Source organism: Epinephelus moara, chromosome 22, assembly GCF_006386435.1.
Source record: "Epinephelus moara isolate mb chromosome 22, YSFRI_EMoa_1.0, whole genome shotgun sequence".
Taxonomy (NCBI): domain Eukaryota; kingdom Metazoa; phylum Chordata; class Actinopteri; order Perciformes; family Serranidae; genus Epinephelus; species Epinephelus moara.
In genome coordinates this window covers 7,037,843-7,053,416 of record NC_065527.1, presented here as the reverse complement: position 1 = coordinate 7,053,416, position 15,574 = coordinate 7,037,843, and the positions used below count along the sequence as shown (strand labels likewise).

General features: G+C 39.5%; 1 protein-coding gene across 1 annotated transcript in view; it reads left to right on the top strand.

Moving 5' to 3' along the window:
* The window catches only part of rpl15 (ribosomal protein L15), a 993,591-nt gene that overhangs the window by 624,563 nt on the left and 353,454 nt on the right, over positions 1–15,574 (top strand). The window lies entirely within an intron of this gene.

Here is a 15,574-nt window from a genome sequence, read left to right as displayed (position 1 = left end):
ACTAGCAGCAAAGCGATGAGCCCAGGACGGCCTCCGCTTCAATCCCAATAACATGATGGACCATCATGATATTGGGATTGAAGCGGAGGCCGTCCTGCAGGAGTTTGATGCAACAGAGAGACGCAGAATTAACTTCAAATCGGAAGGAATACTACTTAATTTTCTCAGCAGCTTAGTTTGCACTTCGTGTTACATATTACTGTGTATATGTTTTATACCTACCTGTTAATGCTGATGTGATGCTGCTGCTAAATGCCTGTACGTTTCTCTGGGCTATATTAAGTCTGTTAAATTGTATTGTATCATTTTGCTGGCTGTTGTTGTCAGGTCTGTTGGCTTGTCTTTGAAACGCACATGGTAGACTAATCAGACTTTTATGGTGGAGTTGTGTCGTTAATATTAATCGCTTGCTACATGTTAAAGGTACCCTACAAGTGGGTGGGCGGTTCCTGTGTGTCCTGCCGGCGCCACTGATCTTAAGTTGCCGGACTGAGGGTGATTTAACGGTTAATACTGCAGAAGATTGCTCCTTGTCTGCGATCAAGGCAGTGTCCAAAATTGCTGCCAAATTACTACCTAGTGCACAATATTCAGAGTCGAATAACGTGAAGCACATTTTATGGGACATGATTATTGTACTTTACAACATTTATATGAACGTTTGTGACAAGTACTTTTACTTAATCACATTTTGAATGCAGGACTTTTGCAGCAGTGTTTCTACGCTGTGTTGGTGCAACTTTTCGTTAAGTAAAAGATCTGAGTACGTCTTCCACCACTGCAGTGAGGGAAGCATTCACAACAGACTGCTGCAATTCGCATCAAAATCTGTACTTGAAACGTAAATCTGAGTCTTTACTGAGGCACACCGTTAACACACATGATACTGTTAGATTCAGTGTGACTTGCAGTTCCTGAGGGTATCATTATCCCCATTACCCCAGAACTTGCATACTTTGAAACCCCCTGATCGAGCAAAGTGGACATGCATCATTTCTTCACTCCATGATTTAAGATTGACTAAAGATTTTGGCTTCATTCAATATTGATCATATGTTGTTAGAAATAAAAGATAAAATTTCTCTCAGGAAGTGTTTCTGAAATTGTTCAGTATGGAATATCTTACACAGGCAGATAATTAACTTTAAAGCAGTAAAAATATTGGCTTCAATCCAAAGATATTGCTGCTTACTGGCTTCCATAGAAATTAGAATTTTGCCAATAACTTTGGAAACACTATATCCTGAAATGGGACCATTTGCATGTCAGAAAAGAGAAATGAGAAATGCTTCATTGATGATAGAAACATTTAAAGATAAAGGTTTAAATAAAAACATCCGAAGGACAGTTCAAGGCCTGTAAGTATTTCAGTCCCACCGGAATCACAAGTGCTTTCCTCCAAATTTTTCCCTCCCCTGCTCTCCGGCTGAAGCTGTTGCAGGTCCTGATACCCCAGTTGAGACTGACCCAAGCTGTCAGGACCTCCCAAGGATTGGCCCTCTGGGTCAGGACCACCAAAATAGGGGGTAACAACTCAGAGGTCCTGGAGAGGCAGAGGAAAAAATCAAAACCAGACGCTGCTCTGAGCCAAGAGCTGTTTGGGGAGCGAAGAAGTGCTCTGAACCGGCGAGGCTTTGAATAATTTGTATTCAAATTGTATATTTAACATTTTGTGTATTATTTCAAAATTAACCCACCAATAATTTCTATATAAAAAAACAGCAACTTAAGGGCTTTTATTTGCCACTTGAGAACCAACGACCCCTGATCTGTGTCTCCTGTCTCAATTTTCTTTGTGAAGTACGTTTACATGTTTTGTTTTTAGGTAATCAGCATGTTAATGTTTATCAGGATCTGTACACACAGGAGCAACAGCAGCATTCGTTGTTTGTTCAAGTGTCTGACAAGGACCTCTAGTCCCTGCATGAATTATGACTCCAGTCTGTCAGGAACAAAAGCAAAAATGGTGGCATGTTGTGATGCATGGATTGATGGATTGATGGATCAAAGTAGAACGTTGTTTGGTCCTATTTCCTACCTTCTTTCATTTAACTTTGACCGCAATCTTTCCCCGACCTTAACCAAGTGGTTTTAGTTGCCTAAAATTAAAGCTGCAATGATCAGGTGACGATGTGTAAAATGTGAAAGGTGAAAATCACAGTAACAAACTCACAAAGAATTATCACCCCACTGTGCGGTTCTCTTCGTTTCTATGGAACATTTAGCCCATTTTAGCCCTTTGTTTTGGATTTACCGCCTGAAACTTCCCTGCCGCAGACACTGTTAGCAACTAGCTAATGAAGTCTGTATGTGCAGAAACTGAGACTTTTAAAAATGATGACACAGACACCACTCCTATCTGTCGGGGTGTGTCAAGCCAAAACATCATAGCTAGGTGTACATATCTTTGGCAATTCTAAACCCCTTGTGTATACGCCTTTCCTGATGCCACGGCTTCCTCCAGTGATTATTGATGCTCCCAGTACCACTTCAGTATGTCGTTGTATTTGCTTTGCAACAACTCCCGATCTGTTTGCCGCTGCCTTGACTGCCTTATACTCAAGCAAATAAATCTCTAGTCTTACTCTTCGCCATCTTCGTAATATCTTCTGTAACTAAACAACCAACAGCAGAGCAGACAATCTACTTCCTGTTTTCACTGATATGCACTTGCCCACTGTGCACGAATGGTCACATGATATTTGTTTTCAGGGAGATTGTTTTAGAATGCTGTTTTAAAATTAAAAAACACATTAGTGTGGATGTGGCCTTACAGAGTCAGATATTTTTCTCAAGACTTGGTGAACTCAAAGAGAAGCTAAAAGGAGAGTGAATATTGGATTATTGGACCTCAATGTCCAGACACACAACCCCAGATGCATACTCATGTTCCTCTGAGTGGCTGGACTGTTTTCTAACACATCCCTCAAATCAGGTGATTTAATGCCAGTGTGGTTTACAGCATGTTGGGAAAAAGAGATTGGAAGTTTAAAGCTGTGTCGACCAGTTTTCTTACAGTCCAAAAAATGGGCACACAATGGCATGTTATGTATGCCCATATAAGGCTGATATAGCGATTAGCGAAGCATGATTAGCATTCATTTGGAGTCATGAAACCTGATTAATGTAACACCATTATTCACCTTCTTTGTCTCTTTTGTTCTCCAGCAGAAGATATCCGGCTTTTTATCTTGCACAGGTATGCAGGATGTTCTCATGCATTGTTTGTACGTATACCTAGGATAATGTGCCTCAATTCGTAAAAAATCCATGATAGCATGAGGCAGTAATTTCACGTATAATTCATGTAATTGGGAAGGCTGCGATCATGTGACCAATGCACTGACAGGAGTTAAGAAGTAAGTATGATAAAGACCAAAAGTCCATATAAGGAGGCAGGTTGGGGCAGTGGAAGGGTCAAACAAACACAGGACTTTCCCCAGGAGTCCCGTGTTTGTGTTCCTCGTGACACCCAGTGAACTTTGAGTTATTTTAAGGTACACCTTCACCATGTTGTTTCTTCTTCATAACCTAACCTACACAACTTTACAGTGCGTGACTGTATGTTAAGTACATACATTTATATGTGGGTTGCTAATTTTTTTAGATATCATACAAGCCGCTGTGTGAGAATATGTTGCATGATATTCACCAGCTAGTCGCTAACATTCTGCTTTTTGTTGCAGTCGGGTGGACTTACTTAAACCCCATGTGTGTTTATATCTGTTTTCTATTCATCACATTTGTCTTAAATGTGTCCCCTGATTGTTCTTCTAAAGCATGTAATGAGCAGCTTTTAAGTAAGAAGCGTATAAATAAAGTTTGATATCATTAGACACAACATTAGTTGAGAATGCTCTCTTTGTTATAATATCACTTCCAGACACATTAGTTTTATGGCCTTTGCTCTCACTCCTTATAATTAAAACTTAAAGATCAAATTGGCTCTTTGTTCTGGGGAGTTTCACACCCTTAAATATATACACTGTATATGTGAGAGTTGCCCACGGACTGCCGTCCCTCCTCCCCCTCCCACCTGTAGTGTTTTCATCTTGGCACCTTCTCCTCCATAACTATCTTGGCTTGTATCTCTGAGTGCTTTTCCGAGCCTGACGCCTGCTCCCTCTTTCACTGATCACTAATCAGAGCTCACATCCCCGCTGGTCTACAGTTAACCTCTAGGCACTTGGGAGCCGCTCCTCCACCTCCTCTGCATATGGCCGTTGTGGATTTTGGGCGGCAGCCAGGGTGCCCTCTCGCGCCCGCCCACCCGCCAAACGTTGGCCCCGTACTGAGGCACAAAGGCATTTGTATGCCAGTCATGTTCTGGAGGGGCCGCTGGCTCTTTAAGACTGTGGGAAAGAGGGCATTTCTACTCTGAAACAGCCCCGTTTTCACACATTCCTGAGGAGGGCATATTGAGCTCATTATCATATTTAACTACAATGGCTCTTTGTGCGGGATATGGGATTTGGGAAGGTGCCAGCTATCCTCGGGTGCATGTGTAGATGCACATGTGTGAATCTTTGTTCATATTTTTTTGTGTGTAATCTGAAACATAACGACTAAATTTAAAAATATTGTGCCTGTAATGAATCGTGATGTATTACCTGATTATAAAGAGCTCATTTAAAACACAGCTTTAGTGTTCTCATCAGGAAAACAACAAACATGCATTTTGTTGCACTGATATCACAACATTAAAACTGTATGTTGTGCACAACTCACACCTTTATCTTTCAGCATATTCACATACTATGTTCTGATTACAGTAAAATGATGCACACACACAACATATGTATGTAGTCACTTGACAAAATAGTCTTTACTCAGTGTCTGTTTGCAAGCCTTTTCTGGAACATTCTACCATATCTCATGGCCTTCAACACAGGATGGATTTGAAAAAACTCACAGAAACTTTACAGTTTCGTAGAGAGATGCGATGTGGTTGAACGCTCTGGAAAAAGCTAGACAGTGGACACAATTGAAGTTTCACTCCTTAATGTATAAAACCTGTGTTATTGTAGAGGTTTAAATGAGAACTTGAGATACTTGCTTATGGCTTACTCTGTCCACAGTCAATTGTTAGCAAGGAGTTACGTCCACAAAAGCAGTGTTCGTTGTTAGCCCAGCAACACAGATCACAAAAGTTCACTCCGGAAATGTTGTAATAAAATAAAAATAAAGATCGCCGTTTTATTACTCAGTCTCAAAGTGTACATCCACTGACATGAAAAATGAGCTGGCTAAAAACACTTGTTGTAACTAATATTGCTAATCACTGAAGGAAAAAGGTAAGAAAACCGTTTGCTTCCACCGCTCTCAAGCTCAGACTGAGTCTACTTCCCCCCAACAGAATATCTACGGCGAGTGTAAGGTAAGTCTTAAAGGGGAAGTACACACTTTTTATCGATATATTCCAAATCACATACATAAACACATGAATTCTAGTATACTTTTAACATTTTTAACTACTCTATGAAATCCTAAATGATATAATGTATCTTTTTAACACATATTATGTATATGAAATTCTATATCATGAAATTATGTAACACATTTTTAATCATGTTAACTGTTACTATGAACTGTTTTTTGGCCTCTACAGTTATTAAAGGTCTAGTGTGTAGAATGTAGTGGCATTTAGGGTAAGGTTGCAGAACTGAAACTTCCCCCATGTGCCAAGCATGTAAAAGAACTGATGCAAAATTGCAAAAACACAAATGGCCCTATCGAGAGCCAGTGTTAAATTTGTCCATTCTGGGCTGCTGTAGAAACATGGGGGACTCCGTTGAAGAGGACCCGCACTGTATGTAGATACAAACGGCTCATTATAAGGTAATAAAAACACAGCAATTCCTATTTTCGGGTGATTATAAACTAATGAAAACATGGTTATGAATATTATGTAGCATTCCTGCCAATAGCGGCCCTTAAATCCTGTACACTGGATCTTTAAACTTTTTAATTGAGTTTTAAATTCATTTAAACCTTTTATTTCCTCAGTTTTAATACACTAAAGTGTTTTTATCAGTTCTTTTAAAATTTGTTGTTTTCATGTCTTGTCTGTTTTGAAATGTGCTTTATAAATAAAGATTACTATTATTATTATTATTAACAAATTTCTAATAAGACATCCTTTATAAAAAGTTTAAAACTTGTAACTAAATGTTTTATTTATGATTAATAAATAATTCTCTACATATTGGAGTGGACAGTTTATTCAGCTGGTTTCCTGTATATTTGTTAATAATGCAGTTATACATGTTGGTAGTACTTTAATAAATGGTCATGAGTTTCTTAACTTCTAATAAGGCTTAATGTCTGTCATTGTAAGTATTAATTTTTGATAAATGGATTCACTGAGAGCTCTCCTTTGTGGGGTTTGAAGCAATGAGTTACTGGAAATTATCTGGAATTTTCTTGAAACTGTGTTAATTTTCTGAAAAATATACTATAAGAATAGACTTTATATAGTTAATGAAGAAGTGATCCCAATAAATGAATGAATGAATTCCGATCCTACAAAGTGTGAAACCACTCATAAGGACATTGTCACAACCTGGCAGCCCAACAGTTGTTCTTATTAATAGTGTATATCTATTAATTACTATAAATGACTAAATGATTTATTGACCATTCATGAAGCCATTAATCAAATTTTATAATCCATTTTTAAGTTTGCCTTATTAGAGAGTGGTACCAATTGTTCCGAATCCGACAAAAAAACTTCACCAAAGATGTGTCAGTCTGTCCCCCAATACTTTCTGACTTCTCTTGTTTGTTTGTTTGTGGCTCTCAGCTCCAAATCCATTAGTTCCTACCAAAGGTAAATATTAATAAAAAAGGTCTCAAATATATACTTTCATTTTTTTAAAGGTAAAGTAATGACCTAAAACAGCTGGTCACTGTAGTTTTTATCCAACGTTACTCAAACAGGAGTAAATGGTGCATTTGTTGGGGACTATTTTTTGCGGAGGATCAATACACATTTTATGATCTAGTGAGTATTTGAAGCTGCAGGATGGTGTGTGTGGGATCTGAGGCTCAAACAAGTCATAATGTGCTCTTCGTTAAATGTAATGCCATTTTTACAAAAGTTGAATATAAAATGTATAACATTTACAAAAATTATAAATGCTGACATTTGTATTTATTTATTTATTTAACAAGATTGTTGGAACTTGTTGCATCTCCGTCTGTGATTTCTGACTCACATGTTTTGTCATTATCTTGGGTATCTTTTAATTTTTGATGATTGGATGCTGTTGGATTCGTTCAAAGAAAGTGGATCCGGGGAATTAAGTGTTGACATGGTGGGAATGCATTGCGTTAATGTTAATTGTTTCAGGAAATTAAAGGAAATGAATTGATTCATGGCACAAATTTAAAACTTTGGTCTCAGGGGAAGGTATCAAGTATTTTCAACTCAAAAGGTTTAAGTTCAAGTGAAGTCACAAGTCAGTGGTATTAAAGTCCAGGTAGATTTACAAGTCTTTCTTGATTTTGTCAAGCCGGGTCTAAAGTCATCACATTTTTGACTCGAGTCTGACTCATGTCCGAGTCATGTGACTTGAGTCCACACCTCTGCACCGGACGTATCCTTCAAGAGAACCATTTAAAGTAAAGTGTTGAGTTCTGTGTTTGATTGCATGTATAATGTGGCAGATATGTTTGAGTCGATGTGTGTGTTGTAGTCGCACTGAAGATGGCGAGGGGGGGGGCTGGGGAGTGTGTATTGTGTTACACAGGAACACATTAGCAGTCAGCCACTCTGAAAGTGGCGCGCTCGTTTCCTACGAGGATGCTCCCAGCAGCCACACTGATCGAAGCCGACATCAACAGCTTTCCCCCAGCTTCCCTGCCCTCAACACACACACATGCAAACACACACACAACAGCAGCAGCAGCAACAAAACATTTTCCATGACAAAAATGGCGACAGCAGCAGAATCAATTGGAATCTTCCTTCTCCGGTGACGCCAGTGAAACAGAGCCAAGAAGGAGAAGTTATTGCAGATGCAGTGCGAGGCCATCATGTTTCACTATGTATTCCCACTCGCAGACAGAAAATATAGACCCCCCACCCTGAACGTATCACCCTACCGTCTAGACCCCAGTCTCCGACTCTCCCTCGCTGCATGTGGCCGAGCAGAAAGGGAGGGCGATTCTTCCTCTGCCGGGAAAAAGGTTAAAAGGGGCTGTCTTTCATCAGCTCATCATCCTCAACTCCTCCTGCATAATTTATGGGCTTGTTACTGTAATCAAAAATTCTTCTTTATTTTTTTGGAGGGGTGGGGGGGGGGGGGGGGGTAGATACACGGTGGAGGCAGTGCTCTCCCGCACAAACTGTTTCCCGCGAGCCCGGGCCTTTTCATGTGAAATGAGATACTGCTGTGATGTCCCTCGGGTAAGAAGGCACACACACACACACACACACAACACATACACAAAGTTGTGGAGGAAAAACTCTGTGTACACATGCAGCACAATATCTCAAACTTCCCTCTACTCTGCTCATGAATGTTAATGAGGGCATAATGTACAGACACATTCATACGCAGTAAGCTAGCCAGCCCTGTGATGGTGTTGGATTACAGGCCATTGTTGGCCAAACTAATTGATCATGAGGTCGTGTCCTGATTTTTTTATCTATAATTGTTACAGTTGCATCATAAATCTCCTAGCAACCAGTTATTGCACCATGAACAGAGGTGGCTGTGGAACATTGATGGGAAAACATGCACCATGTTATACGTCATCACCACATGAAAGGACGACATCGTGTATGGAAGCAAAAAGTAGATTTTAATAGCTGCTGAATACCACACTGTGAAATGTGTTTGGTGTTGAATTTACAGCATCTGAGATTTTTGGTCACTCCGCTTTTGAATTTAAGAATGAAAAAATGTAACTTAACGGGACGGAGATTGAATTTGTTTTTTTTGCTTTTTTACTAGAATAAAATTTTAGATCTAAAAACCTGTCCATCTGAATTTCAGCAATTGTATTTCATTTATTTATATCTTTTTTTTTTTTTTTTAATATTGACCCTTGACTTTTTAAGGACCGCCATTTATGAGGCCTAAAAAATTAATACAGTGTTTTTGAAATTAGAAAAATTGGAAAATTGTTTTGACAATTTAAGGACGGGGATCCAAACCAAATAAACCAAGACAGGTCATTTTCAAAATAAATTAGTAACATAATATTTATAGTTTTATATTATATTATTTAATTAATCAATCTTTGTGGCACTTGTGTGACTCTAAGCACCACATCAGTTCTGGCAGAGCTCTGAGGCCAAGCATGCTATCAGGTGATTACTATCAGCCGACTCCTGCAGTCAGCAGCAATCATGTTTTAACAAGTTGCTCAGCCAGTGTTTATGAGTTGATGGTCTCACACTCTCCTGTCGGTCATGCTGCTGCTCTTGCTGCCTTTTCCCACCTGCGTCATGCTGCTGATACAGGTTATGATGATTATTCTGGTTTGTTATTAATCCTACACAGCATGGCGTCCTGCCTTGTGGATTACAGCATGGTTCATGGGTATGTTTGCCAGGTTGTGCTCCTTGTCGGGAAATGAAGCTAGCATTATTGATTGTTCATTGGAAGTCTGGATTATTCTGGGCTTCAAAGCTGTCTTGTTTGGAAACGTTGTCATAGCAACAAGTCCTGAAACATGAACCTGGAAAAATGCAGACTTATCCAAAGTCATACCCAACACTTTTCCTTTTTATTTTCAGGTATGAATATCTGCAGGCAGTACAAAGAAAATGTTAATTTTTTGTTTTTTTTATGTTAAATGTTCATAACAGTCTGACTTTCTCAACATAGTGTTGGCAGCAACACACATTAATAACAGTAACACACAGATATGATAACTTTTGGAAATAATGGGGGAAATAATTAGGGATTAAAATGTGAAATTCATTAATTAAAGTCGGGTAACGCTCTGTTACTCTGGTACAAGTGTGGCTGCATTCAGTCACAGAGGCTAAGCTGTTGATTGTCAGTAATGTATTTTCATTTTTCATTTTGTAATAAATATCATAGGTAACATTGTAAAGGTCCAGGAAAAGCTGGCAAATGTGAAATTTGCAATTATGATGAGAAATCACCAAGATCTGTTGGTGTTCAAAAAAAAAAAGTCATACATTTAAAGTATATGAAAAAATCAAATCAATTTATTTATACCAGGGGCGATTGCTCTGAGACAACAAGGGAGGCTGAACTTCCCCTAAAATTTCATAGAAGAAATGGTCAAATATGCACTATTGAATTTACATTAAAATAAGAACATTTACATTGCATTAAACGTGCGCTAGGCTGCGTTTCACATCATGACTATGATGTTCAAACGTCAGCTGTTTATCACTAGTTTTCAAACGCGACCTCCCTGTCATACATTCTCGTGTCAACACGGTGGACGCAGAGCCTCCAAGCATTCCTATGAGACAGCGCTGAGCAGGTTTTTTTCATGCAGCAAAGCGAGACGGTCATTGGATAAATGCAACAAAATGGTCACTTCCAGGGAGGCTCAGCTTCTCTGGGACCTCATGGAGCGGTAGGCGGGAGAGGACACTCGGTGTATGCATGATGATTGGAGGAATTGTCTAAAAGGCTGAACCCCTTTGTGACTGACAGCATCATAACATTTCAAGCTCAGTCCCATGCGGATATTTGCGAGTGGAGTCTTCTGACAGAGTGCTGTCCGGAGGTCCTGATTTCACCGTTTTAAACCCATCTGAAAATCTTTGAGGTGTGTTTTGCTGTGGTTCTGTGGCATGAGTGTGGTTGAGAAATGGCATCAATTAAATGTCCCTTTTATAAGTCACTGCCTCGCTACACTATGACAAATTTTATGATGTAAATTTAAAGTGAGCTTCTCCTGTTTGAAAGACCAGCAGCCGCCACTGATTTATACCATCAACCACAGCTGACCAACGTGCTGTCCAAAATAAAAGAATGACACACAAATATAAAACAGAACAAAAGCAGTACGAAAAATTACAAATGTTAAAAGAGATAAAGAGATTAAAAGATTCTAAAATACCAAAATATAACTAAAGACCTGTATAACTACAGGGGAAAGAAACAAAATAAAATCCATACATTTGTATAAAACTAGATTAGAATACCATAAGCAAAAAAGATGAACAAAACTGTGCATTTTAAATAAAGGCTATGTTTGTAAATATAATATTTGTAAATCTTTTTTAAAAGTTTAGTTAGTTTTATTAAAAATAAGTGGATAATTTACCTAAATATAGATTAGATAAAGCTGGTCAAAAAATTAGTCTTTGGTTTAATTTCATACTTACAATATGTTCAAGACAAGGCAGCTTTAAATGAACCTTCCTGTGTTCAAAGGAGCGGGTTAGCAAAATAAGAACTCGTGTTACCAGACCTGTTTGAATATATCTGGGGGGCATCTTCAGAAGCAGCACAATGTTGCTCTTCAAATGTTTTAATCTCTGTTACAGTTTTGCCCGTTCTTGCTGAGGAGACAGAAGGTGTGTTTTCTTATGTCGTATATGTTGTCTCAAGACTCACACTGTCACTGCAGCCGTGTGATTCTCCTCCAGAGGACGGATTTCTCCTGTGCAGCGCTGAACTGTCACGTCTGTCCCACTGACATCTCCTGCAGTGGTGGAGAAGGGCGGGAACTCTCCATCATTACAGCTGGAATGGTGTGTGGTGCATGTGAATGTGCTGCATGAAAACACGCACGTGGGTAGGAATGTTGGTACGCTGTGTTTATGGTGTGTGCGTGTGTGTGGAGACGAAGCTGTCTAACGAGCGATGAACACACAGCCATCTCACACTATCGGAATCTTTAACCGCAGCCTTAAAATACTGTCCTAAAAGTCACCGCCGAGGGGAAGAGGAAGTTGTTGCCCACAGAAACCTGCGATTTTACGTGATTCAGCCACCGGTCATCCACCTCATCAAACTCCAGTCCATACCAGGGCTCTTGATAATGCAGCCTCCTCTCCACATGGCTACCGGTAAAGTGACCTGAGAAGCTGGGCCATGAGTCTCGAGTCTGGCCAAGCACATTCCTACCCAGCCACGAGATTCTCCACCCTGCGGACTGAAGGCCTGAAACCCATTCCTGCGCTCCTCCTCTGTGCTTCTGGTGGTTCTGACTGTGCACATGCTCAGATGGTGACATGAAACTTTTTCATCACAGGATAACATAAACCTACACTGATATAGATGGAGATATAGATTGTTGGAGCAGGACACATCACTGGAGAAATATGATGCTGCTGAAATTTAATGGAGGTGAATGACACATAACATGTGATAAAAAAGCAGATTAATCCAGGCGGGGCTGAAAATGAAGCCAACAAGGAAGTGTCAAAAACTGCAGTTCCTCTAATGGCCACTTGAGGCTGGCTCCAAGAGCAACTCAATCCTCAATATACCCAACTGTACATCAGAAATAAACATGTTCACAGCCTGGTACAAAAAGGGTTTTGGTCTGTATAACTAATTCCCTGGTTGATGACAACTGTCCGGGGGTGAATTTCTGTATAACCCACCCGTTTACCTTTTATTAAGGCTTAAGATTTGCGCATAATTAAAGCCATGACTGCTGATTGACAGGTGGTTGCCGTCCAGTAACAAGTTGCTTCCACTGTGACATCGTTGGTTAGATAACATAACCAAGGCATAACCACAAATTCAAAAGCATTATCACACACAGCGATAACCAAGCTAGCATCTAGCATTTGTGTTAACTCCACCCTTTCGTCCAAGTATGGTCACTTCTGGCTCCAAAAATTCAAGATGCTGAAGGCCAAGTGCCAAACTCAAGGCTTAAAAACGAGTGACTATGTCCATCATTTAATACAGTTTGAGGATTAGCCTGGGCCTCCTTTGTCTCACTACATTTCTTCATACATTAACTGTGTATTTGCTGAGATAAGCACAGCTCTGCACCACGTTCCTGGACTCTTGTTCTCATTTTTGGCCTCACAGAACTGTTATCTCACATCCTGAACAACAGAGCTCTGTCTCCAAACCCAACACCCTGTCACCTTTAAGTCCCCACAGCACACAGACATCCAGAAACCAGTCAGTAGTGCTATGCTGGAGAATTACCTGCAGCAAAGGTTTCTGTGAGTCAGTTAGCTTGAGGCAATATGACTTTAAAACTACTTTATTTATTACACATAATGTCAACACAATATAAAGTAAAGTAAAACTAGACATTGACACAGAGCCTCTCTGCTAAAAGGGACCAGAGGATGAGGTAATAAAACCTCCGGCAGCTGTAGACGAAGCTTCAAATACACTTGTGTCATGTTCCCTGCGTGTGAGTTAAAATGGCTGTTTCTGTGTTGGGAAATGCACCGTAACAATATGAACATACTCCATCTCTCAAATGTTATATCTTGGCTATTATTTGAAATAAATGAAAAAAGACAATTAGCCAGATATAACATCTTGTGCTAAATTTTACCTGTTGTAATTAAACTGAAACACTCTTCATTATGCAGGTGTGTTTCCACTGAGGACTCTTGAGTCGTGCACATTACGAGGTGCATAAATATGATCAAAGTTTGATTTATGACTGCTGAAATTGTTGCTCCTGTCAGAAGTATTCCCAATATATCTTTCCTCTCAGAGAACATCTCTGTCTGAACATCATTTCCTGGAGACTCCTCGCAGGTCAACGGACCAGAATTTTTGGCCTGTTAGAAGAGATTTTCTACTCTGAAACACTACCTCAATACAGGCCCAGATCTTTCCTTGTCCTGCTCAAAGAATCCAAAAAGAAACTCTCCCAACCTGGTCTCACAGAAATATGTAAAAAGACCATGACTTCCTGACGCTGCATTACGTGGCAGGTAATGTGTTAATGTGCTGGCACCACAGAAACAATGCCAAAAGAATGTCAATTAGGAAAGTTCTCCAAAGTCCTACCAGCACTTTGTCAGTGAAGTAGGCATTAAATACTGACACACCAAGGCACCTTATACGGCAGACGGCGGCAATTGTTGACACAGCGACCACCAGCAGAAGTCATCACTGGATGTTGATGCAAGATACTGATGCACAAAGGCACCTTTCATGGCATGCGAAACCAGTTACATTGTAATATAAGGAGCTGGAAAGTCCCTGGAGGTGGATGGATCTATCAGACCCTGGACTTTCACCGGGAGCCCACTGTTCTCTTCCTGTGTGAATGTAAAGCCAAACCATGATGTGATGAAACCTAGCATTTGCTTTTGTTGCACAATAGACATAAAATAAAAATAAATGTAGGATAAACCTAGATACAAGGTGCTTTACCAACTTTGTAGGTTTATTTTGAAAAGATTGTATTCATCTAACGAGCAGAAACTTAACATTTCCTGTGAAAACAGATGTGTGTTTTAAAAAGACACAATGCAGGTAACATGTAAATTGACATAGTGTCCTGGAACATACGCAACAGACGCAGGAGGATACCTAGCATGTTATATGTAGACGTGAATGTTCACAGACAAAGAAGTGATATTGGATGAGTTGGGATGAGAATGCGTTGACTGGTCAAACAAACACAGGACTTTCACCCAGGAGACCGCTGCTTGTGTCCTGTGTGAAACTAAACGTCTGCTTTTTTAACTGTAGGTACTTACCTCCTTTTATAGTTACCTCTGCCAAGGAGGTTATGTTTTCGCCGGTGTTGGTCAGTTTGTCTGTTTGTTTGTCTGCAAAATAACTCAAAAAGTTATGAACAGATTTTCATGAAATTTTCAGGAAAGGTGGATAATGGGACAAGGAACAGATGATACAATTTTGGTGGTGAAGCAAAGTGGATAAAATAATAAATAAAGTCTATCGTCTGACAGCCTCAGCAGCAATTCCAATTTCTAAAGACGGTGAAAATAGCGCCATCTGGTGGCCGGAAAGCACATCTTGTTCTACTTGCTAAATATTGTTGTAATTCTAAAGTTGAAATTAATGTTCTGTATTGGAAAAAAAGAAAGTGAAAAATACAAAAAAATATTATATTCTGTGTTGGTACAAAATAAAAACAAAATAAATACATCACAGTGTCTCCATGGTGAAGGCATATATACCCTAATAATGATAGTGATGCAAATAACCTAATTGTAATGCAGAGGGGGAGGGAATATCACCTACTTGGCGGTGGTCTGCACTCTCTGAGTGCTTTTCTAGTTTTGTCATGTTTCATGCATACTTATGTTACTCAACAACGTATTTACATCCCGTACATATTTTGATTGTTATTTTTTGACTTATTAATTTGACCAGTAACACGATCATTTTCTAAGCCTAACCAAGTACTTTTGGTGCCCTAATCCCACAATCTTTTTCTAAACCTGACCAAGTAGTTTTTGTACCTAATCCCATCTGAAATGTAGTTTCACAGAAACTGTGATCATTTTCTAACTGACCAATTAGTTTTGATGCCTAAACTCAACCTTGCCACCACCACGTAATACGTTAAGGGATCGTGGTCAATTCACATGTTTTTTATGAGAGCATGTTGTCCCTCCCTTTGTTTGCTTAATTTTATCCAAGCTTTATTACACTTACAATGTTTCCTC